General features: G+C 42.6%; 1 protein-coding gene and 1 long non-coding RNA gene across 3 annotated transcripts in view; one reads left to right on the top strand and one right to left on the bottom strand.

Annotated features, from left to right (window-relative positions):
- The window catches only part of camta1a (calmodulin binding transcription activator 1a), a 1,037,373-nt gene that overhangs the window by 287,919 nt on the left and 734,809 nt on the right, over positions 1 to 14,645 (bottom strand). The window lies entirely within an intron of this gene.
- LOC121288165 overlaps positions 1 to 14,645 on the top strand; it is a 43,685-nt gene that overhangs the window by 3,467 nt on the left and 25,573 nt on the right. Inside the window, exon 3 of one of the 2 annotated variants that reach the window (XR_005945320.1) lies at positions 13,257 to 13,455. The exons of the other annotated variant lie outside the window; for it this stretch is intronic. This is a non-coding gene — a long non-coding RNA (uncharacterized LOC121288165). Of the gene's footprint in view, positions 1 to 13,256; positions 13,456 to 14,645 lie in introns of those variants that run through there. 2 annotated transcript variants of the gene reach the window in all.

Here is a 14,645-nt window from a genome sequence, read left to right as displayed (position 1 = left end):
TTATATTTGAGATGCAACTGTAAACTCAGCAATCAGATCACCAGTTCTTGAGGCTTTACATTAAACTAAATGAAACATTTTATTAATTAACACAGGTTAAAATATACATACACATGGCTTTAAATTACCACTATCATCGCTTTTAACAAATTTCCAAACTAATCTCCTTTAAGGCAACAGCAACCCACAGACTTAACCAATCACCAGGCAAAGCATTTTCACCTTACAAATTCAAAATGAGGTTCTTTTCACTTTGGTTCCTGTGGAACCTGTTGGAGGCTTACAGCTGCCTTTTGATCTCACATTGCCTCTCTCTGCACACCTGAAAACTGCTGAAGTTATACTTACCACTGCCCATTGAATGTTAATTCTCATTGTATCAACAACCTCTGAACTAAACCTAACAATAAAACCCTTTTCATAGTACCAATTTTATTAATAATGTAAACATATTTCTTGAATGCTCTATTCAAAAAAATGAAAATGCACTATCTCTCTTACATATCAAAACTGGTACACATTAAAGCACCCAGATTAGCTGGCTTTAATCCAATTAAGACACACCCACAGACTAAACCTCTATTTCAAAAGAAAAATCTTTCCAATAATATTATATACATTAATAGCTTCATGACAAAGTGAGATGGGGGGAAACACATGTAGACCATAAAATAGATTTGTTGGACCAAATGGTCTGTTTCTGTGCTATTTCCATGCTATTCTACGTCGTGAGTTTGGGAGTCAGGATCATTGATACCACAATTTAGAGGGAGCTTTACTCCATACCTTACCAATGCTGCATTTGACCTGGGCCTGCCTAATGCTTACACTATATAAAAAATGGAAAGTGCCCAATTTCCCAGGGTATCCTGCACCTTGCTGAATAAGAAATTTCCCACAAGAAAAGGGAAAACCAAAAAGGTTGGAAGAGATGATGAGGTGAATCAGGAAGAAATGGGTCCAGTGACATCGAGTTAGGGTCTTCAAAACCTGTCGATTGAAGGGGTAAAGGAAGACTGAAAGAGCTTAGAATTTCACAATCTGGTATTCATCCAACTTCCTTTGAAAAAAATGCCTCCTGGACACAGACATGTCGAGGGGTTCAGAGAGAATGGGAATCAAATACCCACATAGCAAGCTCCCACAAACAGCAATGTGATAGTGATCAGATAATTTGTTTCTGTGATATTGGTTGAGTGATAAATATTAGCCAAGGCACTGGGATATAGTGCCATGGGATCCTTTATGTTCACTTGAGAGGGCAAATGGATCTCAGTTTAACATCTCATTAACGATGGCACCCCTGATAGTGCAGCACTTCCTGGATTGGGACTTAAACACATGAACTTCTGACTCAGAAGCGAGAGTCCTTCCCACTGAGCCACAGCTGGGGTGGGGAGCAAATCTGGGAATAGGGAAGGGTGGGAGAAGAAAGGAACACATGTTCTTTACGCTGTTGCAAGTATTAGGCATTGTTAGATAATATGGGGAGAAGAAAAACACATAGCAACATAAAATATTAAAACAAAAAGTAGGATATTGGAAGCAGGAAAGAATTACGAATTACAGATGTAGCGACATGTGTGTTTACCAGTCTGTCTTGCAAGGAGATTTCATTAGTGAACTGTTTCTCCTTGCTCAGTGGCATGCTGGGAGAGCTGTGTATCTGTGGCACAAAGTTAATGCAAGGCCGGGCATTCGGCCAAGACATTAAGTCAAATCGAATTCTGAAAAAAAGAGCTGGGATCAGCACATTTTTTTTCTTCCTGGGTTAGAATTACTTTCTCTCGTGGACTGCCAGCCAAGGAGAAATCTGCCATTAGGAATTACAGAATTGATGGGGCTGAGGCTGGGATTATTTCTCTTGCCAATTTTTTTTAAGATACTGTATCAGCATGTGTGTGTGCTTTCCCTTAATCGCAGCTTGTTTTTGCTTCTCTAAGAATTTCCTACAGGTTATTTTGCTACATCATGACACAAAAGTAATAGAGGATGAAACAAGAGTAGTTAGGGCCCTGCAACACTCTGTTAGAGAGCAGTAAGTCAGTCAAGGTTCCTGCTTCTGAGTGTTGAATGAGGACAGGACTGAGCTCAGCTGTAATGCCCTTCATGGTAAATCAGCCCATCAACATTCATGGCTAGCTTTGAGCTGAACTACACAAATTGGGAAGGGGCACCAGTTTTCATTCCTGGTCTGTGCTGTGATGGCAATAGAGTTGCTATCATGTGCTCCTGAGCTAGGGAGAAGGGATTAAAATCAGCCAGGGTTCCTGCATCTGATCACTACCCATGAATCTTGCTGCAAAGTGCACGTGTGTGTGTTTGTGTGTGTGTGTGTCCTTGCAGGTGTGTCGTGTGTGTGTGTATGCAAGAGAGGATGTGTGTGTGTCCATGTGCATGCATTAATTTGTGCACAAAAGTGTGTCTGTTAGTATGTGCATGCGTGAGAGAGAGAGCACGTGTATATATGTGAGAGATTGTGTGTGTGCATGTGAGACAGTGTATGTGTGTGGGTGTGTGGATTGGACAAGAACAGGACTAAGTTTGGCAGTGATGCCTTTCACAACCAAATATCCTAGGGCAGGATTTTCAGCTCAGCATGCGGGCATGCGCCCAACACACTCAAGCGTGAAATAGCGCATGATGACATCTGATGAGTGCCCCGACGTCATTGTGCACTTGCGCGATATTTCGGTAGGTGGGCAGGCGCAAGAGTTGACAATTAAGAGGCCATTAAGGCACGGAAGCTGCTAACTAAGTTGAACTTTTCGCTGCCCGTTCAGCCTTAGATTTGGTGGGTGGGCGAATAGGCCAGGCGGCCTTTGCATTTTTTGCGAAACCTCATCCATGGGCGGGATAAGGTTTCCGTAATTAAATAAAAAATAAACAAAAATATTTGGGCAGGATTTTAATAGTCACCATGTAAAGGTGCGTGAGTCTGCTATGCGGACACTTTCCCTGAATTTTTAACATCTTTAACTTTGTTTTTAAAAATATTCAGCTCCCCGAGGCAGCTCTGTGCCTTCAGGGAGCTTTCAGTGAGTGCATCCCTGTGCATTCGCAAACTTCAGCGCTCCTCCCGCCCCTACCCCAGCACACGCTTCACACACCCGTTAATTGGGCAGTCAGCGTGAAGGGGCCCAATAGTGGGCAGTGGACTGTTTCGCGGCCGCTCCTGGGCCAGCCCACCCGACAAGGGGAAAATCCTCCCCCTGGTACCACTCAGTGTCCAGGTTTGTGCACGAAGACTGGCCACCCAGTGGAGCTACTATCAGGTGAGTGTGGATGTCCCAATGAGTGGAGGCGATAAATGGAGATCAATGACAATAAATCCTAGAAAGAATTTTTCAAAGGTTATTTTCCATCCTCTGATGTGTCCAGCCAGAAGTTTCAATTGATTAGTTTTCTTACAGATTCTTTGCAACTGCTGCCCAATATAAAGGAAATGGAACTCATGATTCAAATGATTGCAGAAGGCTGTTGTTTTTGGAGGATGAAAACACACTGGGAATTTAGCTTGGTGCCTTTTCTCCTTTTATCGACATCTATCCTTGAGCCTTTCCAGTGAAGGCCATCCTACAAATCAAAGTCGATTTCTGCTTTGCTCTTTAACACTTTTACGATCTTTTTTTTCCTTTTCCTTGTTAAATGTTTTATTGAGCTTTATTTTCTGTCCTCCTGCCCTGCTGGGTGATGGCTGCATGGAGGCCAAGTGCTCACCCAAGAAGGCATCATTCATATGTAAACTCAAGCAGCAACTGTCAAAAGCTGAATCCAATTCTATTGTTATCCAAAAAGCATTGATTTGCACTTATTCTTGTAAAGGGGTGGGGGGCAGAGGAGAGAGTGTGGTGTAGTGGTAATGTCATGGTGTCACTGGATGAGCAATCTGCAGGCATGCTCTGGGGGCACGAGTTCAGATCCCACCATGGCGGCTGGTGGAATTTAAATTCCATTTTTTAGGAAAAAAACTGGAATTGAAAGCTAGACTCAGTAATGGTGACCATGAAACTACTATCGATTGTCATGAAAACCTATCTGGTTTATTAATGTCTTTTAGGCTAGGAAATCTGCTGTCCTTACCTGGTCTGGCCTAAATGTGATTCCAGACTCACAGCAATGTGGTTGACTCTTCATTATCCTCTGAAATGGCCTAGCAAGCCAGTGAGTTCAAGGGTAATTAGGGATGGGCAACAAATGCTGGGCATTGCCAGCAAGGCTCATATCCCATGACGAATAAATAAAAAAAAGTTAATACAGATCATCTAGTCAACTCTGCCCTGCCTCAGTTTATCTGCTGCTGAAACCCTCATCCATGCTTTTGTTACCTCTAGGCTTGACTATTCCAATGCACTACTAGCTGGTCTCACCACTCTCTATCCTATATAAACTTGAGGTCATTCTAAACACTGCTGTCCATGTTCTATCATGCACCAAGTCCTGCTTACCCATCATCCGTGTTCTTGTTGGCTCCCCGGAAGCAACGTGTCAATTTTAAAATTGTCATCATTGTTTTCAAACCTCTCCATGACCTTGCCCCTCCCTATCTCTGTAATCTGCTCCAGCCCTGCTGTTTTTGCTGCCCTGCTGGAGGGGATAATCGCCAGCAGAGGTTAACGGCTCATTCCCCCAAGAGGGAGAGGAGCTTGATCCCAGTCCACTATGGAGCAGCCAAAACTCTGAACTGGTCACTGGCTTGTCTCCATCACCTGAGAATGGGGTGAGCAAAATGGTAGTTTGTCTCAGCAGGGCATAGTGAAAGAGATATAACCATTAGCCTCGGAACCTCTGGTCTAGGAGGGTGATATTCAGGACCCATATCACCTGCCCTCTCCTTCTGATCACTTCTCAATATCTCCTGGGGAAAAGGACGTCAGGAGAGGACAAAACATCTTCTGTGGTCAATGAGCCTGCTGAGACACATAAGAAGAATTGTTACAGCTGCAAGGTACTGAAGAGCTGTGGGAAACACAGACCAAGAGTCAACACCTTTGGAGAGGGGAACATTTTAAAAACACAGAACACTCGTGTAATGTTCTATTTTGTTTGGAAGTTACATATCCTGTACAAAAAGGATCAAATTATGTTTCTGGTTTCCACATCTGATCGGACAGAATCTCAGCAGCAATGACTGGAAGACGAGAATTTCATTGTCTTCCGAATAAAACTCCACCCTGATAGGGTCAAAAGCCAAAGGGGCTGCGAGAACGCAAGGGAAAATTGTGGGAAAGGACAACTTGGCTTACAATAAAGTTTTATCCTATGAGAGCCGAAATGTAAAGCAAAACACTTCTGCACAAATGCACCATTCTGACAGCACATGCAGGAAAGGAAAACTAAATTTGGTCTGCTCAGTATTCCATTCTCAAAATTAATGGGCAGACTATACAGAAACCAGACCTACCATTCCCTCATTCTTTGAGAAGGCATTGGATTTGACACTGGGGGTATGTGTGGGGCAATGGAACACTGTTGTGGGATGGTTGGAGCACCGGGGTGGGGATTAGAGCACTAGAGTGGTAACGCTGGAGTGCTTCAATGGAGGCTGGAGCACTGGAGTGGGGGGTTGGAGTACTGGAGTGGGTTAATGGTTAATGTGTCCCTTGAGTTTACTCATTCATTGCTCCATATGCTACAATCTTCTATCCCCTGCATCCTCATTGCATCAAACTCAGGATCTGTCCCATTGTTTCCTGCTCAAGCTCTTTTTCTCTGAGAAGTTTAAACTGTAGACAAAAATAATTTATTATCTATATTGTACCTTACTACAATTCTCAAGATGCCCTAAAGCTCTTGGCCTACAATGAATTGCTGTTTGAGTGCCATCGCTGTTGTTATGTGGGTAAACGTAACCCATCTTGCTTCTTCGGGGTACATTCCTCCAGGATTGTCCAGGATTATCCTGGGCAATGCTGCGAGAAAAAATCCAGGAGAGAAATCATAGGGGAGTTCAAAGGAAAATAACTTTTTTTCAGCACTTCTGTTTATTAATTATAAAAATGTAGTTCGGAAGGAAAAGGCTGTTTGATTGAGTCAAGAATTATCCATTCAGGTAATGGGCAGATGCTTTGTTTTCAAATAGGCCATGGGAAGGTAAGGCCGCGAGGATGGGGACAAATGGAGGTGATTGATTATCAGGGGATTCTTTTGGAGTGGGCACATTGGAGCACTGGCGTGGGGGTTGGACCACTGGTGTGGGGGTTCAAAAACTGGTGTGTAAGAGTTGGAGCACTGGTGTGTGGGAGTTGCAGCACTGGTGTGTGGGAGCTGGAGCACTTGTGTGTGGGAGCTGGAGCACTGGTGTGTGGGAGCTAGAGCATTGGTGTGTGGGAGCTGGAGCACTGGTGTGTGGGAGCTGGAGCACTGGTGTGTGGGAGCTGGAGCACTGGTGTGTGGGAGCTGGAGCACTGGTGTGTGGGAGTTGGAGCACTGGTGTGTGGGAGTTGGAGCACTGGTGTGTGGGAGTTGGAGAACTGGTGTGGGAGTTGGAGAACTGGTGTGTGGGAGTTGGAGCACTGGCATGAGGATTAGAACACTGGCATGGGACTTTGAATGCTGGTGTGGGGGTGGGATGATTTGCAACAAGCGGTTGGTGACACTGTGATATACACATGCAAGCAGGTTATGATTAGAAAAAAAATTAAGAAAACTCTGAACGCTTAATTTTAAGTCACTGTCATAAATCAGTTTGTAATGCTTAACAAATGAAAAACACACTAACTATAAAATCCCCTGTTGTTCAATAACATTGTAATAACAGTGTTATTAATCATTAATATATGTTTAATTAAAAAGCTCTTAGGAAACAATAATTAATAGTAATATATATTGCCAATTCTGTAAATAGACAGATAGAACTAGCTCATACATTTTTTATAATGTTCTGTAATACGTGGCATTAACTTGTAATATATACCATTTAATTAAGCTTCAGTAAACAATATTATATAACATTTGACATCTCCAAAGCCGTTGGTGGGACAGGGTCTGGCATTTCTATGATATAACTGTTTTATTAACTATTTTATAAGTTGTGATTAAAATAGCCTTCATCACAACCTTGCTCTCATGTTTTACTTTCTCAGTATCACAATGGTTAATGCGTCCCTTGACTTTACTTGCTTGTTGCTCCATATGCTTCAATCTTCTAACCCCTGCATCCTCATTGCATCGAACTCAAGATTTGTCATATTGTTTCCTACTCGAGCTCTTTTTCTCTGAGAAGTTTAAACTGTAAACAAATGAATTTATATTTCTATATTGTACCTCACTAAGATTCTTAGGATGCCTTAAACCTCTTGGCCAACAATAAATTGCTGTTTGAGTGCCATCACTGTTGTTATGTGGGTAAACGTGACACCCATCTTGCTTCTTCAAGGGTACATTCCTCCAGGATTGTCCAGGATTATCCTGGGCAATGCTGCGAGAAAAAATCCAGGATAAAAATTGTAGGGAAATTTAAAGTAAAATAACTTTCTTTCAGTACTTCTGTTCATTAGTTATAAAAATGTGAGAGTTGGGAAGGAAAGACTGTTTAACTAAGTCAAGAATCATTCTATCAGTTAATGGATAGTTGCTTCGCTTTCCAATAGGCCATTGGAAAGCAAGGCCATGAAGATGGGGATTAATGGAGGAGAATGATTGTCAGGAGGAGATCATGTAGTGAAACTTCCACGATTACTTGCAGCCAAAGTTGGCAGTGTTAGTGAAGGTTTCTGTGGGATATTGGATTCTATGGGTGCAGGGCTGCTTTCCCTTACTTCCCACATGTGGCTCTTTATATGTGAACCCTGATGATAAGAGTTGGAAGACAATTCAAGTGTTCAGATATGATGGGAGGAAACCTCACCGTCAAGGCCCATCTTGAAACTTGTCAAATGTCACAACCTCTCCGGGAGGGCAAACTGAACAGAGAACAGGTGCATTAAAAGCGAATGAGATGAAGAACCAGTGAACTGTTTTTGGTAGCGCTGGTTGGCTCGGAAACAGGAGAAACTCTGGTTATCTTTGAGTAACAAAGCTTTTCTGAGTAGCTTGACAAAGCGTTTCTGAGTAGCTTGACTAAGATTCTTAACTTCTCATTCCTAAAATGACAGTGCGACAACTCCCATCATTATGCAACTAAGTCCTTGGTAGAGGCTTGAACCCAAGACCTTCTGGCTAAGAGACAACAGGGCTACCAACTGAGCTGAACTAATATTTAACAGTGCTTACCTTCCTCACTCTTCCCTTTGTCCAACAAGCTTTCAAAACACAAACCTGTCACTACCTAATTGCTACTTCCTCACATACCTTGCTTTCTCTCCTACTCCTTTCACCATGGTGCTGCTCTGTATAAAAGCTATTAGCTATTCACCTGGATTTTACAGAAAAAAAATACAAAATACTTAACCCAGTGAAACAAAGCATGATATTATATAATAGTGGTTTACCCTAGAAAAAGGGGGTGGAATTTAATGCCCTTCCCCGTGGTGAGCTTGGTGGTGGGGTCATTTAATCAGGGTAGAGACCCTGCCACCTTCCTGGCTCCACCCCAATGTGGGTCCAGTGAAGCCCACATCCCATGAATGAATTTTTAAAAATCACTTACTTGTGGTTGAGTCCATCCATGATACGAGGCCTCAGTGGGTATAATACCAACAACAGCCATTGCCTCTCCAGTGGCGCTGCCATTCAATAAAGCTTGATGCCATCCTTGATCCTGGGGAACGCCCACCACTGTCCAGTTAAGTGCCTGAATGGCACTTAATATGGTGGGCCTTCACTAAAAGAGGTGCTGGGGGGCGGTTGCTGAGATGCCCCCATCACCTCTACTAAATAACGCCCAGGGGGTTTATTGCATGATATAAACAGAACACTACAGCTTACCCCAAAGCTGAAACTTAGGGGATATCCCCACCTCCCTCTTTCTCTGCTCCCCATCCGAAGCCTAAGAGGACTGGGTGTAAAAAGAGTTTTATACCACGTCTGATTTTATTTCTAAATTAAGGTTCCACTCGATCCTCTGAGCCTCCAGCCCAGTGGTTTAGGTTAACATTGCCCCCTTACTGTCTAACCTCACACATGACAACTTCCAATTGGGAAAAGGTCCTACAGGACTCCAGCTGCCACTGACCAGCACCTGTGCAAGAGACAATATTTTCAAGACAGGGATTGCAGAACACAGAACATTTAGATACTAAATGCTTCTCTAAAGGTCCAAGTGGCCATTAAAAACAAAATGATAGTACCTTTGTATGGTTTGAGAAGTGCTAATTTACTTTTCTGCCACTTTCCGGAAACCTCATTGAGAATGGTTCAGGGTCCTGGGCAAAGCAATGAGCTTCACGCAGGAGAAGTTATACATATGCAGCAACAAAGCTTAGCATTGTTCTATAAGCTATCCGGTTGGCTCAGTGAATAAAGGAAAGGTACTGAAGTTTCAAGGGAAGGTGCTGAGTTAGCTAATTGCACCCAGGGCAGCTGTAAGAGTTGCATAATTGGCCTCAGTAATCCTCGATAAGGCTCTGGACAATCAGTCACAGTTCTTGCACCTGATATCTGTTTCATTTCCCTTTCAAAGGAGGTTGTATCAACGGGCATTTGATCAGTGCAGGATGGGTCTTGGTGATGAAACTTCCTCCCATCATCAACAACTTGCATTTATATAGTACCTTTAATGTAGTAAAATGGCCTGAGGTGCCAAATAGGGAAGATGATCAAACAAAAGCTACTACTGAGCCACATAAGGGGATATAAGGACATTGGTAGATGAAGTGGGTTTAAGGAGCATCGTAAAGGGGGAGAGAATGACACAGAGCTTTGTAGAGAGAGCACCAGAGCTAGGGGCCTGATAGCTGAAGGCACGGCCGTTAATGGCAGGGTGACAAATGCAGAGATCTTGGAGCAGTTGTAGGGCCGGAGGAGGTTACAGAGATAGGGATTGGATGAGACCATGTAAGGATTTGAAAATTAGGATAAGAATTTCAAAATTAAGATGTTGCCAGACTGGGAGCCAGCGTCGATCAGCGAGCACAGGGGCACTGGGTGAAAAGGACATAGCGCAAGTGGCATCAGAGTTTTCGATAAGCTCAAGTTTACAGAGAATGCAAGATGGGAGGTTGGCCAGAATAGCATCGAAACAGTCTTCATAAACTCATTGTCAAGGGTCGCAAATAAAGAATGGTTGCTTGGGGGGGGGTAAAGGAAGACAGCCCTGCATCCATGGAAACTGGACCCCATAAGAGTCAGCACCTTCCCAACAGGAGAGGAGAAAAACATTTTTTTTTAGGTTAGGTGGCAGATGAAGTTCAAAGTGGAGAATGTGAGGTGGTACATTTTGGTAGGAAGAACATGATATAAAATTAAGGGTACTACTCTGGAGCAGAGGGACCTGGGTGTATATGTGCATAAATCATTAAAGATGGCAGGACAGGTTGAGAGAGCAGTTAATAAAGCATACAGTATCATAAGCTTTATTAATAGGGGCATAGGTTAAAAGAACAAGGAGGTTATGTTGAACTTGTATAAGACCTCAGCTGCAGTATTGCATAAAGTTCTGGGTGCTACATTTTAGGAAGGATGTGAAGGCATTGGGGAGGGTGCAAAAGAGGTTTATGAGAATGATTCCAGGGATGAGGAACTTCAGTTATAAAGTAAGATTGGAGAAGCTGGGACTCTTTTCCTTGGAGAAAAGAAGGCTCACAGGAGGTTTGAATGACGTATTCAAAATCATGAGGGGTCTGGACAGAGTAAATAGGGAGGATCTGTTCCCATTTGTGAAAGGATCAAGAACAAGAGGGCAGAGATTTAAAGTAATCGGCAGAAGAAGCAAAAGTGATATGAGAAAAAACATTTATATAAAACATTTTCATACAGCTCTGAAGAAGAGTCATACCCACTCGAAATGTTAACTATGTATCTCTCTGCACAGATGCTGCCAGACCTGCTGAGTTTTTCCAGCATTTTCTGTTTTTATTTCAGATTTCCAGCATCAGCAGTATTTTGCTTTTATTTTTTCACACAGCTAGTGGTTAGGATCTGGAATGCAGTGCTTGAGAGTGTGGTGGAGGCAGGTTCAATCAAGGCATTCAAGAGGAAATTAGATGATTATTTGAAAAGAAACAATCTGTAGGGTTACGGGAGAAGGCAGGAGAATGGCACTAGGTGAAATGCTTATTCAGAGAGCCAGTGCAAACATGATGGGCTGAATGGCCTCCTTCTGCATTGTAACAATTCTGTGATTCTGTGACTCCCTGCATGGCAAAGTAACACACTGCAAACGCTCGCCTGACATTTAAAACTGGCTTACCTATTTCATTAAAATATTGTCAATTAATTATTAGATTGTTGTAACAGCTTCTTTTTAATTAAATATGTGCTAATTACTCACAGTAAAGTTATTAGGCAATTGTTGATTTGTTTTAATGCCTTGTTAAGTCAAGTGCCCACCTCTATAAAATTTCTGATAGCTTACAGCTCCCTTGTTAAAAGCCCCATATTCAAAAGTTCCAGATCTTGAACACATGAGGGTGCTGTGGCTCCAGGCCATGTTGTCAGGCAGAGCCCAGGCCCTGGATGCCTCACATCCCTGGTCTCAGCTTGTAATCTTGTTGAGCTGTCTCCCTACATTGAGAGGGAAGGAAAAGTCACAGTGAGATAGTCACCTTCACCCACACCAGACAGTGCAGAGGAGAGCAATTAAAAGGAAAACTGTCCACAAATGCCCCAAAGTGGGTCTGCTGACTGGAGTCGAAAGCTGGTCCACTCCTAGGTCTAATAGCTATTTGAAGCGGGAATTCATTGCCAACTTTCTCCTCTCTGATTCAAGGTCAATTGCAATATCCCTATTGTTGCTCTGCTTGGGATCAGCAAATACACCAGAGGCTAGGAATCACACCTCAGGCCTTACTACTCTAAATGGCTGTGTTCTGGCATACAGCACCTTTATCTCGTCAAGTCATACAATCTACAGCACCAACATTTTTCATCCTGTAATCTCCACCCTGCCCCAGCCCAGAAAATCCACTAGATGAATATATAAAAATGCATGAGATTAAAATATATGTACTCATTCACACCACAACTACCAGTTCATAAATGATTGAACACGTTTTGAGGATCATAAGTTGGATCTATGCTTCCTTTAAAAAGTGTATATGCTCAAACATCATATTAAGCCAATAAAAACAGAAAATGCTAGAAATAATCAGCAGGTCAGGCAGCATCTGTAGTGAGGGAAACAGCGTTAATGTTTTAGATAATCAGAAAGGGCATCAACCTGAAATGTTAACTCTGTTCCTCATTCCACCAATACTGCCAGACCTGCTGAATATTTCCAGTATTTTGTGTTTTTATTTCAAATTTCTCCCACCCACAGTATTTTGCTTTTGTATCATATTATTGCCGCTCAATGACTCAGCAAGTTTCTCCAGTGAGCAGTTGGAGTTGTAAATAGGTGCATTTAGGGGGAAGCTATATAAATGCTTGAGTAAGAAAGGAACAAAAGGATATGCTGATAGGTTGAGATGAGGAGATTTGTGTGGAGCACCAGTGTGAATCTGTTAGACTGAATGGCTTATTATGTGTTCTAAGAACCAACCTAATTTCATGGAGGTTATACCACAGAATGTAGTATAAGGGTATCTGGCATAGCAAGGGCTAATGTGGGACTGGAAACTACCGCCCACAATGTGATGTAAAAAGACACATGACCTGAGACTAGAGTCAATTGTGGACTCGACAAGAGACCTGTGTAGAAGCATGGAGTTAGCTCACAACTTGGGCCTTACTCTGGCTATTGTTATGACAGCAGACTAACGCTACCAATTACCTCAGGCAATTTCAACTTTTTAACGAAGAACTGTGTTTTTTTTTAAAGAAATGCAAGTAAAGACACTGAGCAAAAGATAGCTGATAATGTAAAGTGACCAATTTCTGGAAAATTCCTATGTGGATTATTGTGACAGACCCATCCTGATAGAACATGGAATGTCACATCTGAAAGGGCCTTCTTCAAGCAGTCGGAGACAAAATACTTGCACACCTCAGCAGTCACCCAAAAATCCATCTCCTGTTGATGTATATCTCATAATATATAAATAATTCTGATATGAATGCAAGATGAATATTTCCAATCCTAGAATACACAGGGAAAAGTCAGTTAAAAGCTGAGGGGCTGGTGTGTGTGTGTGTGTGAGAGCAAGCAGAGGAACAAGAGTCACCTTCCTTGCAGCTTGAATGCAAAATGATCTCTCTCTCTCTCTCTGTTGCTGGAGGCAAAGCTCAGCAGAAGTCACAATCTAAAGGAAACAGGGCAGCCTTTCAGCCACCCAGCAGAACTAAGTGTCTCCAAACCAACTGCGAAACCGCCAAAGTCAGCTCTACTGGAAGCACCCAACTTAACAACCGCAACGTACCACCATCCACGCTTCATGGACAAGCCTAAGACTGATTTGTATATGTTAAAAATTTTATTTGGACTCTTAATTTCTCATTTCTCATTTGTGTGTATGTGCGTTGCATTTTTATTAGTTTTCATGGGTTTTAGTAACTAATAGGATTGCTCTTTCTTTGACTCAAGAAATCCTGGTTAAATTGGCTCCTGCTAAAAAATAAATACATTTGGACTGGGAACAGGTGTCCATGGTGGAAGGGATCCCTTTTAAATTAACCTTTTTGTGACCAACTAAGGGGGTTGAATAAAGAAGGTGAGCCAACTCATTCCTCCTTACCCAGGAGCATAGCAAAATTGGGGTCCCATTCAGGAAGTTAACAAATTGGGCCATCTGACCTGGGGGCCGGCTGTAACAATATATGCACATAGTTATTTATCAGTAAACAATTAATGTTAAACCAGCAAGACTCAGAACCTCTTTGCGAGACCTGCTGAACAGACATACAACATACAATATGGTGGCAGCTAATGAAAAAACCCAGAACCCCAGTGAACCTGGCGCAGAATTGAAAAGCTGGAAAATTAAAGGAGCAGCATTCTGACCTGACTGAAAGCACCTGAAATGAAGACAGAGGACAGAGGAAGATTGTCTGAAAGAAGCTCCATTGCAGAATTGGAAGCAGAAAGGCAGAAGAAAAACTCCATTGTCCTGCTAAGGACTCCAGAAGATCTCATGGAGGTTCACTGTGAATGCTCACAGAGTGCAGAGTCAACGGACCGAGCAGGGGTGAGCAAAAAATTCAGTTCTAAGCCAGGATGAATTTAAAAAGCTTCCATGCTGTTAAAAATATCACAGCAGCCTGTTTTCGAAAGCACCGTGGCCAGCCTGGATTCACAGCCAGCGCCATACCACGTGACGGCTGTGCTTATTGTAAGAAGAAAAGATGTAGAAGGTTTAAAAACCACAGGCAAAGCCAGGAATCGTTTGTACAATGCTCGAAAATTTTCTGATATTGTAGGGAAGGCCCAGAATAGTTGATTGAGTAAATTACTGCTCAAAACTAAAGACAAAGAGGTCAGACCGCCTTTGCCATGGGAGCCTGCCAAAACATGACAAACAGCAGGAAGACCCATTGAAGAAACAGTTACTGAGGCACCATCCTTAAAACCTGTACAGCATTTAAAGCTGTACTTCCCTGAACTTTAAAGCAACCATGGACAACAAATCAACATTACCAGACCAATTTAGACTGATCTAAGGGCCAAACCA

This window comes from Carcharodon carcharias, chromosome 15, assembly GCF_017639515.1.
Source record: "Carcharodon carcharias isolate sCarCar2 chromosome 15, sCarCar2.pri, whole genome shotgun sequence".
NCBI lineage: Eukaryota > Metazoa > Chordata > Chondrichthyes > Lamniformes > Lamnidae > Carcharodon > Carcharodon carcharias.
The sequence above is the reverse complement of the archived record's forward strand: the minus strand, read 5'-3'. Positions and strand labels throughout refer to the sequence as shown.